The following is a 16,480-nucleotide window of genomic DNA, read 5'->3' on the forward strand; positions in this document are numbered from 1 at the left end:
TCACACCCCTAAGACCCTATAGAAAGTTGGGCACACAGTGAGTGTCTGTAACACGGTGCTGGAGAGGCAGAGTCGGGAAAGTCATAGGAGTTTGCCAGCCCCCAAGTCTAGCTGCACCAGTACGTTCCAATTAGGTGAGAGACCCTGTCTCAAAAATCAAGGTGGGAAACAACTGAGGAAGACACCTGATATTGGCCTCTGGCCTCCACTCACATCCTCACGTGATGCATGTAAGAAGGTGGAAATTGGAAATCAAAGAGGAACTAACTTAAGGGGCGGAAATAAAAGAACAGAAATTAACGAAATAGAGAAACCAATTAAGAAAAATAACCAAGTTAAGGGTCAGGGAGGATCCAGAGGCTGGGGATGTCAGCTGTGAGAACCATGGGTCTGAGGAGATAACACCACAAGGTCATCACTTCTTTATAAGAGCGAAGTCATGTGAGAGGCTTTGCAACATTGTATTTCTGCCTTTGTCCAAACGATGCTGTGTGTCTGTACCATTTTAACAGTATTTCAGAATTTAAGGTATTAGCAGTTATCAGACCCATTGCTTATGTTTCTCTCTCTCCCCCATTCAGCGTTCAGCAGCATTAGAATGAAGCTGCTATTTGGTTTTCCGCTGACATCACATGGTTGGTTCTCAGCAGTGTATGAATTCATGTAGATTCCAGGCAAGGGGCATGGAACAGTGCTTCTGGTTCTCCAGCAGGTCTTAGTGCAAGACCACGAGAACGTTGTCTGAAAACACTCTGTTGGGTCCTTTTTCTCCTCTAGTGCTGGGGACCAGGACCTTGCACAAGCTAGGCATCCTCAGTGCGATATTTGTTTCTTTTTTTTTTTTTCTTTTCTTTTTTTCGGAGCTGGGGACCGAACCCAGGACCTTGTGCTCACTAGGCAAGCACTCTACCACTGAGCTAAATCCCCAACACATATTTGTTTCTTTTAAACTTGGCTGTGAGGTAGAACTGAATTGCCTAGGCAGCCTTGAAGTCATTATGTAGTCTCTGGAACAGGTAGGGTGACAGGCCTGTGCCACCAGCTCTACAGTCTGCCCCAGACTGTTGAAACATTTTAATTAATTAATTAATTAGTTACACTCCAGATTTTATTCCCCTCCAGTCCACTCCCCCCCTCACAAAGGTTCCACATCCCATACCTCCCCCCACCCCACCTTGTCTCTACAAGAATGTCCCCACCACCCCAGCTGACCTCTAAACTTCCTGGGGCTGCCAGTCTCTTGAGGGTTAGGAACATCTTCTTTGACTGAACCCAGACCCGGCAGTCCTCTGCTGTGTATGTGTTGGAGGCCTCATCTCAGCCGGTGTATGCTGCCTGGTTGGAGGTCCAGTGTCTAAGAGATCTCAGAGGTCCAGGTTAATTGAGGTTGCTGGTCCTCCTACAGGATTGCCCTCCTCCTCAGCTTCCTCCAGCTTTTCCCTAATTCAACCAGAGGGGTCAGTGGCTTCTGTTCATGGTTGGGTGCACATATCTGTGTCTGACTCTTCCAGCTGCTTGTTGGATCTTTTGGAGGGCAGTCATGGTAGGTCCTTTTTGTGAAAGCCCATAGCTTCAGTAATGGTGTCAGGGCTTGGGGCCCCCCCTTGAGCTGGAACATACTTTGGGCCTGCCGCTGGACCTTCTTTTCCTCAGGCTCTTCTCCATTTCCATCCCTGCATTTTTTTTCAGACAGGAAGAACTATGGGTGAGAGTTTTGGCTATGGGATAGCAACCCCTTAAGAATGACTCACACACTGTAGAATGCTGGTCACTTGCTACCCAGTTCCAGTTACACAAAGCTCTGGAGATTCAGTTACAGAGGGCGATTAGAGTTAGCAAAACTAGGTTTGCTACTTCAAGGCTTATCATAAAAATACTTTTCTTAATTCTTTAAGAATTTCATAAATGGATTTTCCCCAATTCCTTTAGATCCAACCCAATCCCCTGACCCTCCAACTTAGATACTTGAAAATTTCTAAAGCAGGTTTTATCACTATATGGTATAATAATAAAATATTAAGTAATTATTAATATATTATTATTATTTTCAGCATCTCCAAGGCAATGGATATCTTAACTAGCTTAACTGTAGTAAGCAGTTAAAATTACATACATATATCAAAACAGCAAATGTACTGCACCCCTTAAATAAATATAATTTTCATTTATCATATTATGATAAAGCTAGGAACAGGGCAAAAGTTACAATGTTGTATATAGAAATGTCAGTTTGACCAGTGAAGTTTTGGAATTTCCATTTGAATTTTAAAGTTTTTTTAGTTTTTTTAAAATCATAATTAATCAGGGAAATGCAAATCAAAACAACCCTGAGATTCCACCTCACACCAGTTAGAATGGCAAAGATAAAAAATTCAGGTGACAGCAGATGCTGGTGAGGATGTGGAGAAAGAGAAACACTCCTCCATTGTTGGTGGGATTGCAGACTGGTACAACCACTCTGGAAATCAGTCTGGAGGTTCCTCAGAAAATTGGACATTGAACTACCTGAGGACCCAGCTATACCTCTCTTGGGCATATAACCAAAAGATGCTCCAACATACAACAAAGATACATGCTCCACTATGTTCATCGCAGTCTTATTTATAATAGCCAGAAGCTGGAAAGATTCCAGATGCCCTTCAACAGAGGAATGGATGCAGAAAATGTGGAACATCTACACAATGGAATACTACTCAGCTATCAAAAACAATGACTTCATGAAATTCATAGGCAAATGAATGGAACTGGAAAATATCATCCTGAGTGAGGTAACCCAATCACAGAAAAACACACATGGTATGCACTCATTGATAAGTAGATATTAGCCCAAAAGCTCGAATTACCCAAGATGCAATCCACAGACCACAGGAAGCTCAAGAAGAAGGATGACCAAAATGTGGATGCTTCCACTTCTTCTTAAAATGGGAAAAAATAATATCCATAGGAGGGGATATGGAAGCAAAGTTTGGAGCAGCGACTCAAGGAATGGCCATTCAGAGCCTGCCACACATGTGGCCCATATATATATAGCCACCAAAACTAGATAAGATGGATGAAGCTTTAAAAACGAATGCTGAAAGGGACCGGATATAGATCTCTCCTGAGAGACACATCCAGAGCATGTTCAATACAGAGGTCAATGCTAGTAGTAAACCACTGAACTGAGAACAGGACCCCCTTGGGGGAAATTAGAGGAAGTATTGAAAGAGTTGAAGGAGCTTGCAACCCCATAAAAACAACAATGCCAACCAACCAGAGCATTCAAGGGACTAAACCACTACTGAAAGACTATACATGGACTGACCCAGGGCTCCCACTGCATATGTAGCAGAGAATAGCCTTGTTGGGGCACCAGTGGAAGGAGAAGCCCTTGATCCTGCCAAGGTTGGATCCCCAGTGCAGGGGAATATGGGGAGGCCAGTAAGGGGGATGTATGGGGGGAATACCTGAATGGGGGAGGGAGAGGGGGAGGGGAGAAGATGGGGGCTTATGGACAGCAAACCGGGAAAGGGAATAGCATTTGAAATGTAAGTAAAGAAATATATCTAATAAAAAGTTTAAAAAATCGTAATTATTCAGTAATAGTTTTAGGTAGGGAACAGATGGGCGGCAGCACTGTATTCTATATAAAAAGACCAGAACATACTCTTGCTTCATTGTATCTTTCTTTTACTCTTTAAGGGGAACTGAAGCCAAAATCTTTGTTTTGAAAATCTGTAGTCTTTCTCATAGTATAAGATAACCTTGTTATGTAGCAATTTTCCATGCATATATACATCTTTGACTATGCCAGAGGTCAGATTTTGGCCTGTAAAATCAAACTGCACTCAGTAGGAAAGCCTCAACCGCCAACTTGCATGTGCTTCCCCTTCCTACACACACACACACACACACACACACACACACACACACAGAGCATCACTTCAGAAAGGCTGTGTCTTGTCAGAGATGGAATTAGAAGGTAGAAATAACACGTTTAATTCAGAAAGCCCTTGTTTCCGCTGTGGCCACCTAGTGTTTCTGCAATCTGAATTAAGACCCTTAACAGGTTCATACGTCAGTATTCTAAATACCTATTTCACAAGGCCACGGTGTGCTTTTGAAGAATCATGTAAGCGAAACACCTGGCACCTAGGAGCCCCTCCTAGACGCTCTAGTGCAAGTGGCTGGTCAAAAAGCAGCTCTCTCACTTTCTTACTGCTTTGTAAGAACTAGTGTGGTGGTGTAAAGGTCTTTAAAGCTGCACAGGGGGCTTGAGAAATGCCTCTGTGGATAGAAGCATTTGCTGCTCTTGCTTGCCTTTATGGGGCCTTTAGGTACCATAGATGCCAGGAGGAGGCTTTCAGGTCAACAAAACCCAAGTGAAGTAGCCCAGGCGTCTGAGGTCTGGTGTTTGATTTCCAGCACCCATATAGTGACTCATAGTAAATCCAGTTTCAGATTATCTGACATCCTCTTCTGGCCTCTGTGGGCACCAGGCACACATGTGGTAGACATTCGTGCATTCAAGCAAATCACTAATCATCGTTGTCGTCGTCGTCATCTTCATCGTCATCATCATCACACAAAACTAGGTTCCACCCTTCTTTGTCATACGTTAGGACTTTGACTTCCAGCAAATTATTGAACCCCTCAGAGTTTCCGTGTCTCTGTAGGAGGACAGGAGATTGATCATCAATCATATTCACAGATGCATAAGGAAGAGATCTGTAAAGATAGGTCAACATCCAGAACACTGCCCAGAACAGTGGATGCTTGATTAAGCTTTCATTAGCTCATCTTTCTGCTATTAAGATTTTTGGTATCAAGGTCTGATTTACAAGGTCAAAGGCATTCAGTTGATCAAAGCCTCCAGGATTACCATTGGCAATGTTAGAGCTCAGGTCACTTTCTGGTTCAAATGCTGGATATTCGATTTCGTTTCTGCCTCTGTGGGTGAGCGCTAAGGGTGAAAAATCTCACTGTAGAGCAGAGAGATGCTCTGCCAGCTCAATGGATGTTCTCCCTCCTCAGGCCTCCAACGTTCGCATTCTCACGATTGATGATTATTGTTTTAAGGTCTTTTTTTTTTTTAATTCCTATCCAGAGAACTCCGATTAATACTCTCTACCAGATAACTCCCATTAGTCACTTTACCACGCACCAGGATATATGACCAGTGGGTACAAGGCACTGTTTATTTGATTAAAATCCTTTAGCTTAATTTTCTCGTTGCTAGTAGCAACCCACAAAGGATAGATCTAAAGTGACACGTCGGTGCCACTGTGATTGCCATGCATACTTTATTCTTTCCTAACTTGTGGCTTCAAAATGGCCTTCCCAGTGCTGAGAGCAATAAAAACAATGGCTGCGTGTTCTGCCTTAGACATATGGATGAACCATGTCGTAAACAGTCGAATGAACCTTTCCCTGAGGCTTTCAGATGCAGCCTTAAGGCCCATAGACTGCTGCTGTCCACAGCTATAGGGGCAATGACAGGGTTTGTACTATAAGAGTTGTTTTCTCATTTCCATAAACCGATACACGAGATCAGCGTAATGTACAGAGTAGCTGAGGTATTTGCATCTTTTTGAAAACTACTGTCATTTAATAAACAGTGCATGGCACCTCTTTAAGAATTCCTGGGGTTGGGGATTTAGCTCAGTGGTAGAGCGCTTGCCTAGCAAATGCAAGGCAGAGCTGTTTGTAGATGGCAGCGAAATTGTATTAGGCAGCTTTCTAAGGGCAGATGGAGAAATCTCTGTAAGCAGGAAAATGTTGCTGGGCAGAAGCAGGACAAACCTTTGAGATATTTGTTGGGTCTTCTAAAATGGAACCTGGTATATAGAAAAAAATCAGAGAACCACGGTGGTCATTGTGGTTCGTGGGCATCATAGATGGGCAGGACTTTTGGTTGCTTCCTTCCTTTGGAAGCTTGGGTGGGTGGGGCCTTTAGGTACCATGGATACCAGAAGGAGGCTTTCAGGTCAACAAAATCCTAGTGAAGTAGCCTGGGGCAAGAGTTTCACTCTCCATCCACCACTTTGTTCATTTGCAAGTCAATAGAGAGAACCTTGTAGTGCTCATTTGATTTCTGCTTGCTCTCATGCTGTCTGACCTACTACTGCTGTACTCAACAGAATCAAGGACTGTCATCCTATCGACTCCTGCAGATTGAGAAGCCTCTTTGTTAATAACAAAATCTGATAATTTCATTCCTCAGGGGCCAGAGCGGGACTCCATATCCAGTATGGTGAAGAATAGAATCTTGGAGGACAGGCAGCTGACAAGTAGAGGGGAGCGGCTGACAGAGTCAAGCTGCGACTTAATGGGACACAGTTACATCTGGGGCAGGGGCTTAACACCAAACTGTAGCCCAGGAAGCACCTCTGAGATGTGACCTGTGTCACATCTGTGCACCCCTCTGATCCTGGGAGGACCTCAGAATGGACCTGAGAAGACAGCCAGAGAGATGCCAAGATGCCAAGAGGCTTCAAAGAAGATGCACATTGTGTCACTTCCTGAATTTCCCCGAGTTTAACACACAAGACTTTTTCTAATAATAGCAATTAAAAAAAAAAAAAGCTCTGAAGTTTAGTGAAAGTTTTTCTTTTGCCTTCTTTCTCCATTTCTACAGTGTTGCAACTTCCTTGCTCAAGCTGGCCCTGGGCAGCGAAGACGGGCACTTTTCAGTTGAGTGTTTACCATGGAGAGCTGCCAGGGCAGGAGCTGCTAAGGATGGTTCAAAGATCCACCAGATCCTGATCTTTTCTCGCCTCCTACTGACACTAAGCCCGAAAGGGCCTCGTGTCTCAAGAACTATTTTGTTATTTTTACGACACACTATCTATTATTAGAGCAGGAAGAAACTTGCATGTGCGAGGAAAAACAAGGCCGGATGATCACCTGACGATCATTCTACAGAGCATGCATTTTGCGGCCCTGCTCGTGCCACCTTGGCTTCTAGTGATATTAACAGGGTCGTCTCTCCGGAGAAGCGGTGCTTTCGCTCAATGATTCCAGGCCCCAGGGTTGCAGGAAACTCACTTGCATCCGGTTCACTAGTTGGAACTCCTTTCCGCTCGCGGTCTGTACTCAGGGTGCCTACAGCCGCTGCCTTCTCCCGACTTTCTCAACATAGCAACATAGGAGGAATGAAAGCCCCGAGGGAGCTAGAGGCCAGCATTCCTTAAAAGAATTCCTTCTACTGCTTAATTTTAATTTGGGCTATTTTGAAACAGGGTCTCTCTGTGTAACCCCGGCAGTCCTGGAACTTGCTCTGTAGACCAGATTAGTCTTGAACTCAAGAAGTCTCTGTGTCTGCCTCCCGAGCGCTGAGATTGAAGACCTAAGCCACCACACCAGGCTTTAATAAACTGCTTTTAAACCAGTGAGCTTGTTTTTTTATAGAAAAAGAACAGACTCCTTAACATTTAACTCCATAGCTACAGATGAGAGACGAGAAACCCCTGTCTTAAGTACTGTACATTCTTGGTAAACATCTTATGCAAGGAGATGGGAATCTATAAAATCCAAAGGTCATGCCTGTTTAGAATAGCATTCCGTGATATTTTAGGAATGGAGGGTGCTAGAGGAAGGAGGTAGGTATTACTGGAGCAGAGGCTATATATTTCTTTGCTGCTTTATAAGTTGGGACGTAATCAGCCTTGCTAAACACGGGCCACCGGGGTGAATGAAAAGTCTGAGACAAGCAAGAGCAATGAAAAGGGAGGTAAGGATTGGATCTACAGTAGCTGGAGAAAAGCCTCCTGATAAATGGTCTGATTATGGCAGACGTCCCAAAGTAACTACCCATCATTAAAACGCCCCTCCCACTTCTAGACTACATTGACTTTTCTAAGCATGGACGGTGCTATAGTTCTTCATGGTTATCACTTGGGCCAAACCTTGAGAGATTAGTGATCTGATACTAGTTTCCTATTGCTGCTGTAACAAATGACTACAAAGATAGTGAGTTAAGGTATTTATTTTCTGACTTACAGTTCTAGGGGGTCCCCAGTCTTGAATGGCTGTCACCAAGCTAAAACCAAGCTAAACCAGCACTGTGCTCCCTTTACTATCTAAGCTCTGGGAGAGAATTTATTCCTTGCCTTTTCTTGTGTCTAGAGCAGTGGTCTGAACTTGTGAAACCCCTTTTTTGGGGGGGTGTCGAACAACCCTTACACAGAGGTTGCCCAAGGCCATTGGAAAACACAGATATTTACATTACAATTCCTAACGGCAGCAGAATCACAATTATGATGATAATAGCATTATGGTTGGGAGTCACTACAATAAGGAACTGTATTAAAGGGTCACAGCATTAGGAAGGTAGGGAACTATTGCCCAAGAGGCTTTTGCATTCCATCATGTGTGGCTTTTTCTCATCTGCAGAGCCAACAAGGGCTAATCAAGTCTTTCTCTTCGCCTCATTGTTCGGTTTCCACCATTATATCTCTTTCCCTGAGTCACATTGTGCTCTGCTCTTCCAAGTATAACATTATATAACACATATAACATGTATAATTGTGGTTACATTTGGGCCCACAGGTTACTCTAGGATCACATCTGTGCCTCAAAACCTTTCACCTAATCACACCTCCCAAATTGTCCAGCTGTGCGCCATGCACAGTGGTACATGCTTATAATCTCTCAGCTTTCCAGAGGCTGAGGCAAGGGACCTCCCTTCAACTTGAGTCCAGCATGGGCCCAAAATACTATCTTTTTTTTTTTTTTGGTTCTTTTTTTCGGAGCTGGGGACCGAACCCAGGGCCTTGTGCTTCCTAGGTAAGCGCTCTACCACTGAGCTAAATCCCCAGCCCCAAAATACTATCTTTTAAAGCTTGAAACAAACAATGTTTTTTTCCATGTGAAATCATATATTTAATGTATTCTAGGGACAAGATACATTTGCTAGTGATCCAGTCATTATTATTTGACACAAATCATATGGGCACCGAAAAACAATATGCTCCCCCACACTATGAACCGCGCTGTTCCCAGAAGACCTGAGCTATTAAATGAAAATCTCATTGCCAGGTATGGGTTCCTTTCCTATGAGTTATTGATCAGGGAGGCTCCAGAAATCTGCAGAACAGCACGGGAAGCAGCCACTGCTCTTGGTGCCCCACCATAATTACATAGTAAGATCCCATTACTGAAGACACCACACACCTTCGGTTGCAAGACACAGAGAAACCAGTCTCCCCACTGATCAGAAATCCTTCCTGCTGGACAGCTTTCATAATGCCAGAAGATCCTATGCAGTCTTCGGGGGGAGCAAAGACAGCATTGGTTTTATCTAGCGCTGGACACTAAAATAGTGCAGTACTGACTGCCGGCAAGGTGAGGTAACAGCGAGACTCTTTATGGGGTAACTTACTGCTCTCTTCAGTGGTGTGGAGGCCGGCTCCATGGGAGGGAACTCTCTATGTACAACAATTGCTGGGGAAATCATATGCCCAAAGGGGACAACATACTGCTGTCTTTCTCAATGGCCATGATGCCAAACTGCCTTCTAAATGTTAATATTTATATCCATCAATTTGTATTAGTTCTGACCTGTGAGAGAAGGTTTGTTGTTATTGTTTTGTTCACAGTTGGCGGTGGTCATTACTGTTCAAATTACTGAAAATAAGCAACTGTGGGTACTCAGCTACAGATAAAATATGAATATTGATTCCTACCTCTCGGGGCCTAAGGGACATCTAAGAAGTAGGCATGGAAAAAATGCACAAGAAGGAGAATATGGCAGAGTGCTGTCCTCTGGGCAACACACAATCGTTGCCCACATGAACTCCCAGGGGCTGTTGCTCACCTATGCAAGATCTGTACAAGACCAAGCCAGCAAAAAAAATCCCAGTAAGGACCGGGGAAAGGATAACCCTTCCACCCTGTCACAGGGTAGATTGGTGGTTACTGGGAGAGGGAGAGTGACCTTTATTTAGGAGTGTGGCCACTGGTAGGTCCCCATGTCTTAGTCCGTGACCCTGTTCTTGTACATATAGGGGCAGCACCAATTAGACTCAGTGGATACATACATACACACACACATACATACATACATACATACATACATACATACATACACACATACATACATACATAGATACATACATACATCAAGATTTTTAAATTCCTTTATGGTTGAAATAGCCACAACAACAAGCCAGATGCTGACTCTTTCTCCAAATTCTGGCCTAACTTCTTGCTTGATATTCCTTTCCCTAAGCACAGTAGAATCGCATTGCATGTAAACTTTGATTTAAGACTATATTGTCCTTTACACCAGAATGAATTCTTTATGTGAATATTTGGATAGGGAATTCACTTTGTTTCTTTTTGTGGTTCTGACAAGACTGTCACCATGTATTTTGGAACGTTTGCTACTAGTTTTGTATAACTAGATGCCTTTACTAATGGGGGTGGATATTGTTTTATATTCTGTTGTATCTATTCTCATGTTTTGTGCTTTCTTGACAGATTCCATGGAGAGGAAAGTAATGCATTACCGTTTTGTATTTGGAATGAAAGGTATAGCTGTCATCACTAAGGTGGTGACGTAATACCATGATCCTGCTGATCTGTGCTTTAGACCAGGGTGGTTTCAAGTTTTCGGCAACAAGCATTTAATATGCCTGTCTCAGGGATTCTGTCCTTGAAGAATTCACAGTTTACTAGGACAAAGAGGTCATTCATGGAGGAGATAATTAGCAACCTGTGGGAGCAAGTCTCCTAGTAGAAAATTAAATAATGCAGACTCAAATCTTATTAGTAGATGACATTCAGACTCTAACATTCAAGCAAAGATATTTCCTTGAGAACTGGCAGTAAATGTCACTTGCTTAAAGTTCATATTCAGAGCACAGGAAGTTAAGAACTGTGAAATGTTGACTAGAAACTTATGGTTTGAAAAATCTTTAAATTTGTTTACATATTTTTTCTTGATGCCACCCAGAAAATGTGATACTAAGAATGAGGAAAAAATGTATAGAACATTAGAACAGATATTTCAAAAAAGTCAAAAGAAATACAACAACTAAAATATGTGTTTTGATTGATTATCATGTTTTTGTTCACATAATGCCAGTAATTGAGTTTAGTTTTAGGGATAAGAGGATATAGGTCTGTGGGGGAAAGAAAAATGCAGAAATTCTTGCTTTTGATTAGGGAAGATGATGGGCAGATCCACAACAACTCGCTATGTTACAAATTTGTATATGATTAAATCTGAAAAGCCCAAGTGCCAAGGTCTGGAGATAATTATGTAAGGTGATAATAAAACTCAATAATACAATTCATTCAGTGCTTAAAATCATCACATTTAAGTACACGACAGCAGAATAAGGGTTTTGAGTTTGTTACACGTGCTTGGATTTGTCAGTTTGGCCACTTACGAGTTTGGTCTTTCTAGTCAAACTCATATTGAAAATTAACCTTCAGTAATTGTCGGGGAGGACTGTAAGGAATCAGATCCATTGTGATGGTGAGCTGATGGAACAATGTAGTATGTCCCCTGTCTGTCCCCTGTCTGTGGGTCTTACTGGTCTCTGGGCTTCCAGACAGAAGCAGGTGAATAACGGACCATGGTGAAGACCCAGGCATCTGCATCCCATGGTTAACAACCAGTCCTGCCCTCAGAAGAGGAGCGATCTAAGTCTTTAGAGGGTTGGCAGATTATTCTGTGAACAAGTCAAAGACAATATGAAGTTTATCCTCAAACTTTCTGGTTGCCATTTCTAAAACAAGAAACAAATTTTGCTTTAAAATGTTTGCCATTGATTATCAAGTTGATTTTTTTTTTCAAGAAATTATTTCTATGGCGTGGCCCTGCAGTGGAGAGCACAACTGCTTTCACGTTAAAGGCAAAGCAGAAGCAAGGAAGGCGTGGTTCACACAACCGTGCAGCAGAAGCACATAGAGCCCTAGTGGTTTTAACCTAAAATATACAGGTTGGCTGTCTTGTTCCCCAGATTCTTGCTGAATCCCCCACTTATTTGACTGATCCCAGAGTGGCAGGGCCTGGCTAACTAAGTGTCTTCTCCGTGGTTTACTGTGGCCAATGCACATACTTTGTAAGTGATAGAGAAGTCCGTTGTATTCTTGCTTCTGCTGTGCACGGTGAACTTGATGTTTCGTGGCAGCTGAGTCCTGCAAATATCACATCGACTCCTTGCTACACAGACACTGAAGTTTTCCTGGAAGTGATTATATAGTCCTTAGTCCTTAGTTAAGAGCAGTTTTTATGCATGTAGGAGCCAGATTCCCTGTACAAAACTATCCATTGTTTAAGAAAAGCTGGCCCAAATGGATGAGAATTTAGAGATGTTGCTGCAAATACTAGTCCAGAGATGTATAAAATTATATATATATATTGTTTCCAGAAAGGGATTTGAGGTAAGAGGTCTGGCTCAGTAGTAGGGCAGGAGCAAGGCCCTGGGTTCAATCCCCAGATTGAAAAGGCAGAGCAGGGTACAGTACCGTGAACAAGCCCAGGACAGGCTTCAGCAACTTGAGTTTTACTCATCTCCTTTACCTGACGTCATTTCCATGCAGGTTTTGCCTGCATTCCAGTGTTGCATGCGCACGTGCAAGTTTGCACCACATTCTGTGTGTTTCTAAATCAGCAATTAGGTTGGAATTTGAGCCTGTGCATATTTAATTTCTCCCTTTGTTGCCTTTGCTAAAACAAGGATAAGAATGCTCACCTTGCTTATGATATGTATGAATGTTTGCTGCTTGGTAATTGCTCCTGAAACGCTAGACTATACATACGTTCATCCAGGGACTTGATTGTGGTTTCTGTTTGTTTCCATTTAGGTTAAATAACTAAGAAATGTTGCCAAATAGCAGAGGCTCAGCTGTGAACACAGGAGCACACACTGGAACTGGCTTCCGAAATGCAAGCCAGCTGGCTGCTTTAGAAAAAGTCTTGGTGGAAAAAAAAATAGCCTTCCTCATCTAATTCGCAGAGAGTTGAATCTCTGGACTTAACTGGCTTCTTTTTATCTTTTCGTTTGTTTGTTTGTTTGTTTGAGGTCCACTTTGCTGATTAACTGTGACAATTCTGAGAGTTCACGAGTGAAACCAAGGGTGACCTTTTCTAAAGCAGTGCTGAGACTGTGTCCAAGAAAGAACCTACTGATGATTCCAGGTAGGAAACACTCTGCAGGCACACTGGTCTCAGGCCAGGCCAGGTGATGGGAGGCAAGGCGAAACATTCTGCCCAGTTCCTGAACGTTTGCATGTGCATGTGTGAGTGTGTGTGAGTGTGTGCGTGTGTGCCCGCACACGTGTGTGTGTGCACTCTCACAGGGCTGCAAGCCTAAGAACGTCTTTTCCCAGATTCCTTCTCATTCAGTGTTCTGGGAATACTTTACGTTCTGCTCACCAAATGCACACATTGAAGATTCCAAAGGTACAACGGAGACCCAGTGTGTACAAATATTTAAAACGGAAGAAAACAATCCTTTCTCAAATGTATTGATTTTTATGTTTGGAATTGTAAACAGCCTCTCCTGCTGCCCCAGTAATCAAGAAACACCTGTTCGCCTAGCATTTGCTAAGCATGAACTGAATCATTTATTAAACAAACAAGATGAGTTGAATTATCTTTATCCCTCCCCCTTGCCAAATGTGATATCGTTAGAGGGACAAAACAGCATTTTGAAACAGATGCCGATATTGTCATCTTCGAGTGACACACATTTAGTAGCAACCGTTGGAGCCAGGCTATCTGATGGGATGGAAAATCACTGCTATTTGGCCTCACACAGAATGAAGAGTTTCCCGTGGTGAGTTTGAAGGTCTCTTCCGCATTACCCTTTCATGGTACAATTTCTGGGAGCCTTTTGTTCACATTTCACCTCACGGGCTCACATATGATGGAATCTTAAAGATAAACCTCTTTACGTGGGGTTTAAATAGAACCTCACTTATCCTATAATGTATTGGTGTTTGGATTATAGTGATTCTCAAATATGTAGGTGCCCATAGAGTTGTTACAAATTCAGTTCCCAGATAAATCAGGAAATAGGTATTTGTCCTCCGTTCGTGTGACTGACATGGTAAGTTTGACAAATGGTTATTATCTTTCAGTAACAAGAATTTAGTAACTTGATGTTTAATGGCAATCTATATTCTATGTGAACTCTAAAATTGTTTGATGATTGACAGAGATGACGGTTAAAAGAACAATATACTTCTCAACAAATGAAATTTGTGGTTCACAGGAAGGTAATCGTAGAATTATTGAATGAGGTAGGCTTCATTCCTGACTGAATGGAATTTTTGTTCTTGCCTTGTCTGGTTTTTGTTTTGTTTTAAGACAGGGTCCTTGTTGTCCAAGGTGACCTTGAACTTGTGATTCTCCCATTTTAGCCTCTTGAATAGCCTTACAAGTATTTCTACCACCATGCCTGGCTAGACTTCACAGCAAAAAAGGTATCCGTTTTACTTTGCTGGAAAATTTTCCAGAAAGAGTATTACAAGAAATACTTTTAAAATAGTTTAGAAGATGCATAGTTTACATTATCCAAAGTCAGAAAGCAGCAGGAGTGGCCATCTACTGATGAACACATAGAGCCAGTGTCCAGTCTTTACCGAGAAGAGACTCTTCTATGCATAAAGCCTACGTACGATATTGTGTAAAGTGAAATGCCAGTCACACAAAGGCAATCATTGAATTCTTAGGTGTACAGGAAGCACCCAGAAGAGTCAAGTTCACACAGATGTGCAGCAGAATGGCAATTTTAAGGGGAAGGGAATATACAGTAGAACAGTGGTTTCAAGGGGGTGAGAAATGGGAAGTGAGAAGTTCTGTCTGAGAGGGCGAATATGTTCTGCAGAGGAACAGGGCACTGGATGCATGGCAAACTGAATTGATTTAAAGTCACAGAATATATGCTTAAAACTGGTTAAAATGCCCAATTGCTGGACATAGTTTACCACCATTTAGAAACCAGAGAGGACAAAAGTTTAAACCTGCTTCAGTCACATCTTCATGTCCGGCCCTTTCTGTACTTTAAGGGGAAATAAGCTCAGCTTTTCCAAGTTCTATGTTTCTACTCCTTTCATGGTGACTAAGAGTGTCTGGAAGCTTTTTGCCTGTGTTAACCTGTGTATCTTTCTTGGCAGGCTGTTCACTTGAGGATAGGTCAGTGTGTCTTTGAATTCAGAAATAACAGAGTTAGACTTTGGATTTATTTTATGGTTTCAAATGTTAGATGTAGTTAAGAAAAACAGTATTTCGTCTTTGAAAATTGCCTTCTGGGAGCTCATATACACCAGCATTTACATTAGAGATGTGAGCATAGCCTGACCTTTTGCTTTTTGGATGTGTTTAGCGATGCCCATTTAGGCAGTGAGCTGAAGATACTTAGGAAATCTTTTCTTCTGTGTCAGCCAATCCTCCTGCCCTGTTAGTGCTCAACTCCACCTCATTCTCCTTTCACCTTCCGGTAGTATCTTAAAGACCTCATTCTTTCCTATTTGTTTTTCGTTAAAATAATTTTCAAGGACACCTTTGTGTGTCAAAGTCTCAAGCCCAGTAATACCAGCGTGAGAATAGATTTACCACTGTGTGTGAAACTTGCAACTATCGATCAGGCATTTTATAATGCTGGTCGCGTGAAGTTTATCTTAGCAGTTTTACTCCTGTGTGGATGCTAAAAGGGTAGATGAGTAGACAGGATTGAAAGTGTCTGGGGACATTTCATACAGAGTCTGAAGTGTCTTCGGTTTTTCCCTTAGATCAATCCTTTTTACGTTGATAGTAACTCTTGGTTGAAGATGTGAGGGTCGATTATTTATAATAAATAATAATTATTTTATAATTTATTGAAGACACAGTAATTACTGCAGACTACTTAATAACTAATAATGCACGGAGCTTACAGGTGAGGACATTTTAGGTGCTAGCGGAAATGCACAGGGGCGGTTAAGGACAGTCATTAACTGGGAGGTTCTGGAAGTCCCGAGGCACATAAGGTTCAGAGAAGGCTGAGCTTTCATGGCCGAGGCAGCAGTGACTCTGGCTTGAGACGAAATCTTTTAATTTTTTTTCCCTCTTCCCAAATGTGTTTCAAAGTGCAGAGTGTTAATCGTTCCCCAGAGGTGATCCTCTCAGTGAGACAGTTCCACAGGGAATGTAGTCCAGAGGGCCAGTGATTCCTCCCAAATCTCGAGACTTGCCTTCCATTCAGTATGGGTGGAGGTCAAGTGCTTTTTCTCATGGTGAAAGTAGCTGGTGTGTAGATCTGTAGTTCTACAGTAACAAAAGCCAACCATCACGGGGCTGTGGAGCAGGAACAACTGAAGCCTTTAAATCTAAAACCTCAAAGCCTTAGTTTTCACAAGCTGTTGCTGACTCTATTAGACCTGGCCTGACCATATAAGTGGCTGTCTTAGTCAGGTTTCTATTCCTGCACAAAAAAACATCATGACCAAGAAGCAAGTTGGGGAGGAAAGGGTTTATTCAGCTTACACTTCCAGATTGCTGTTC

Source organism: Rattus norvegicus, chromosome 15 (assembly GCF_036323735.1).
Source record: "Rattus norvegicus strain BN/NHsdMcwi chromosome 15, GRCr8, whole genome shotgun sequence".
In the NCBI taxonomy this organism is placed as follows: domain Eukaryota; kingdom Metazoa; phylum Chordata; class Mammalia; order Rodentia; family Muridae; genus Rattus; species Rattus norvegicus.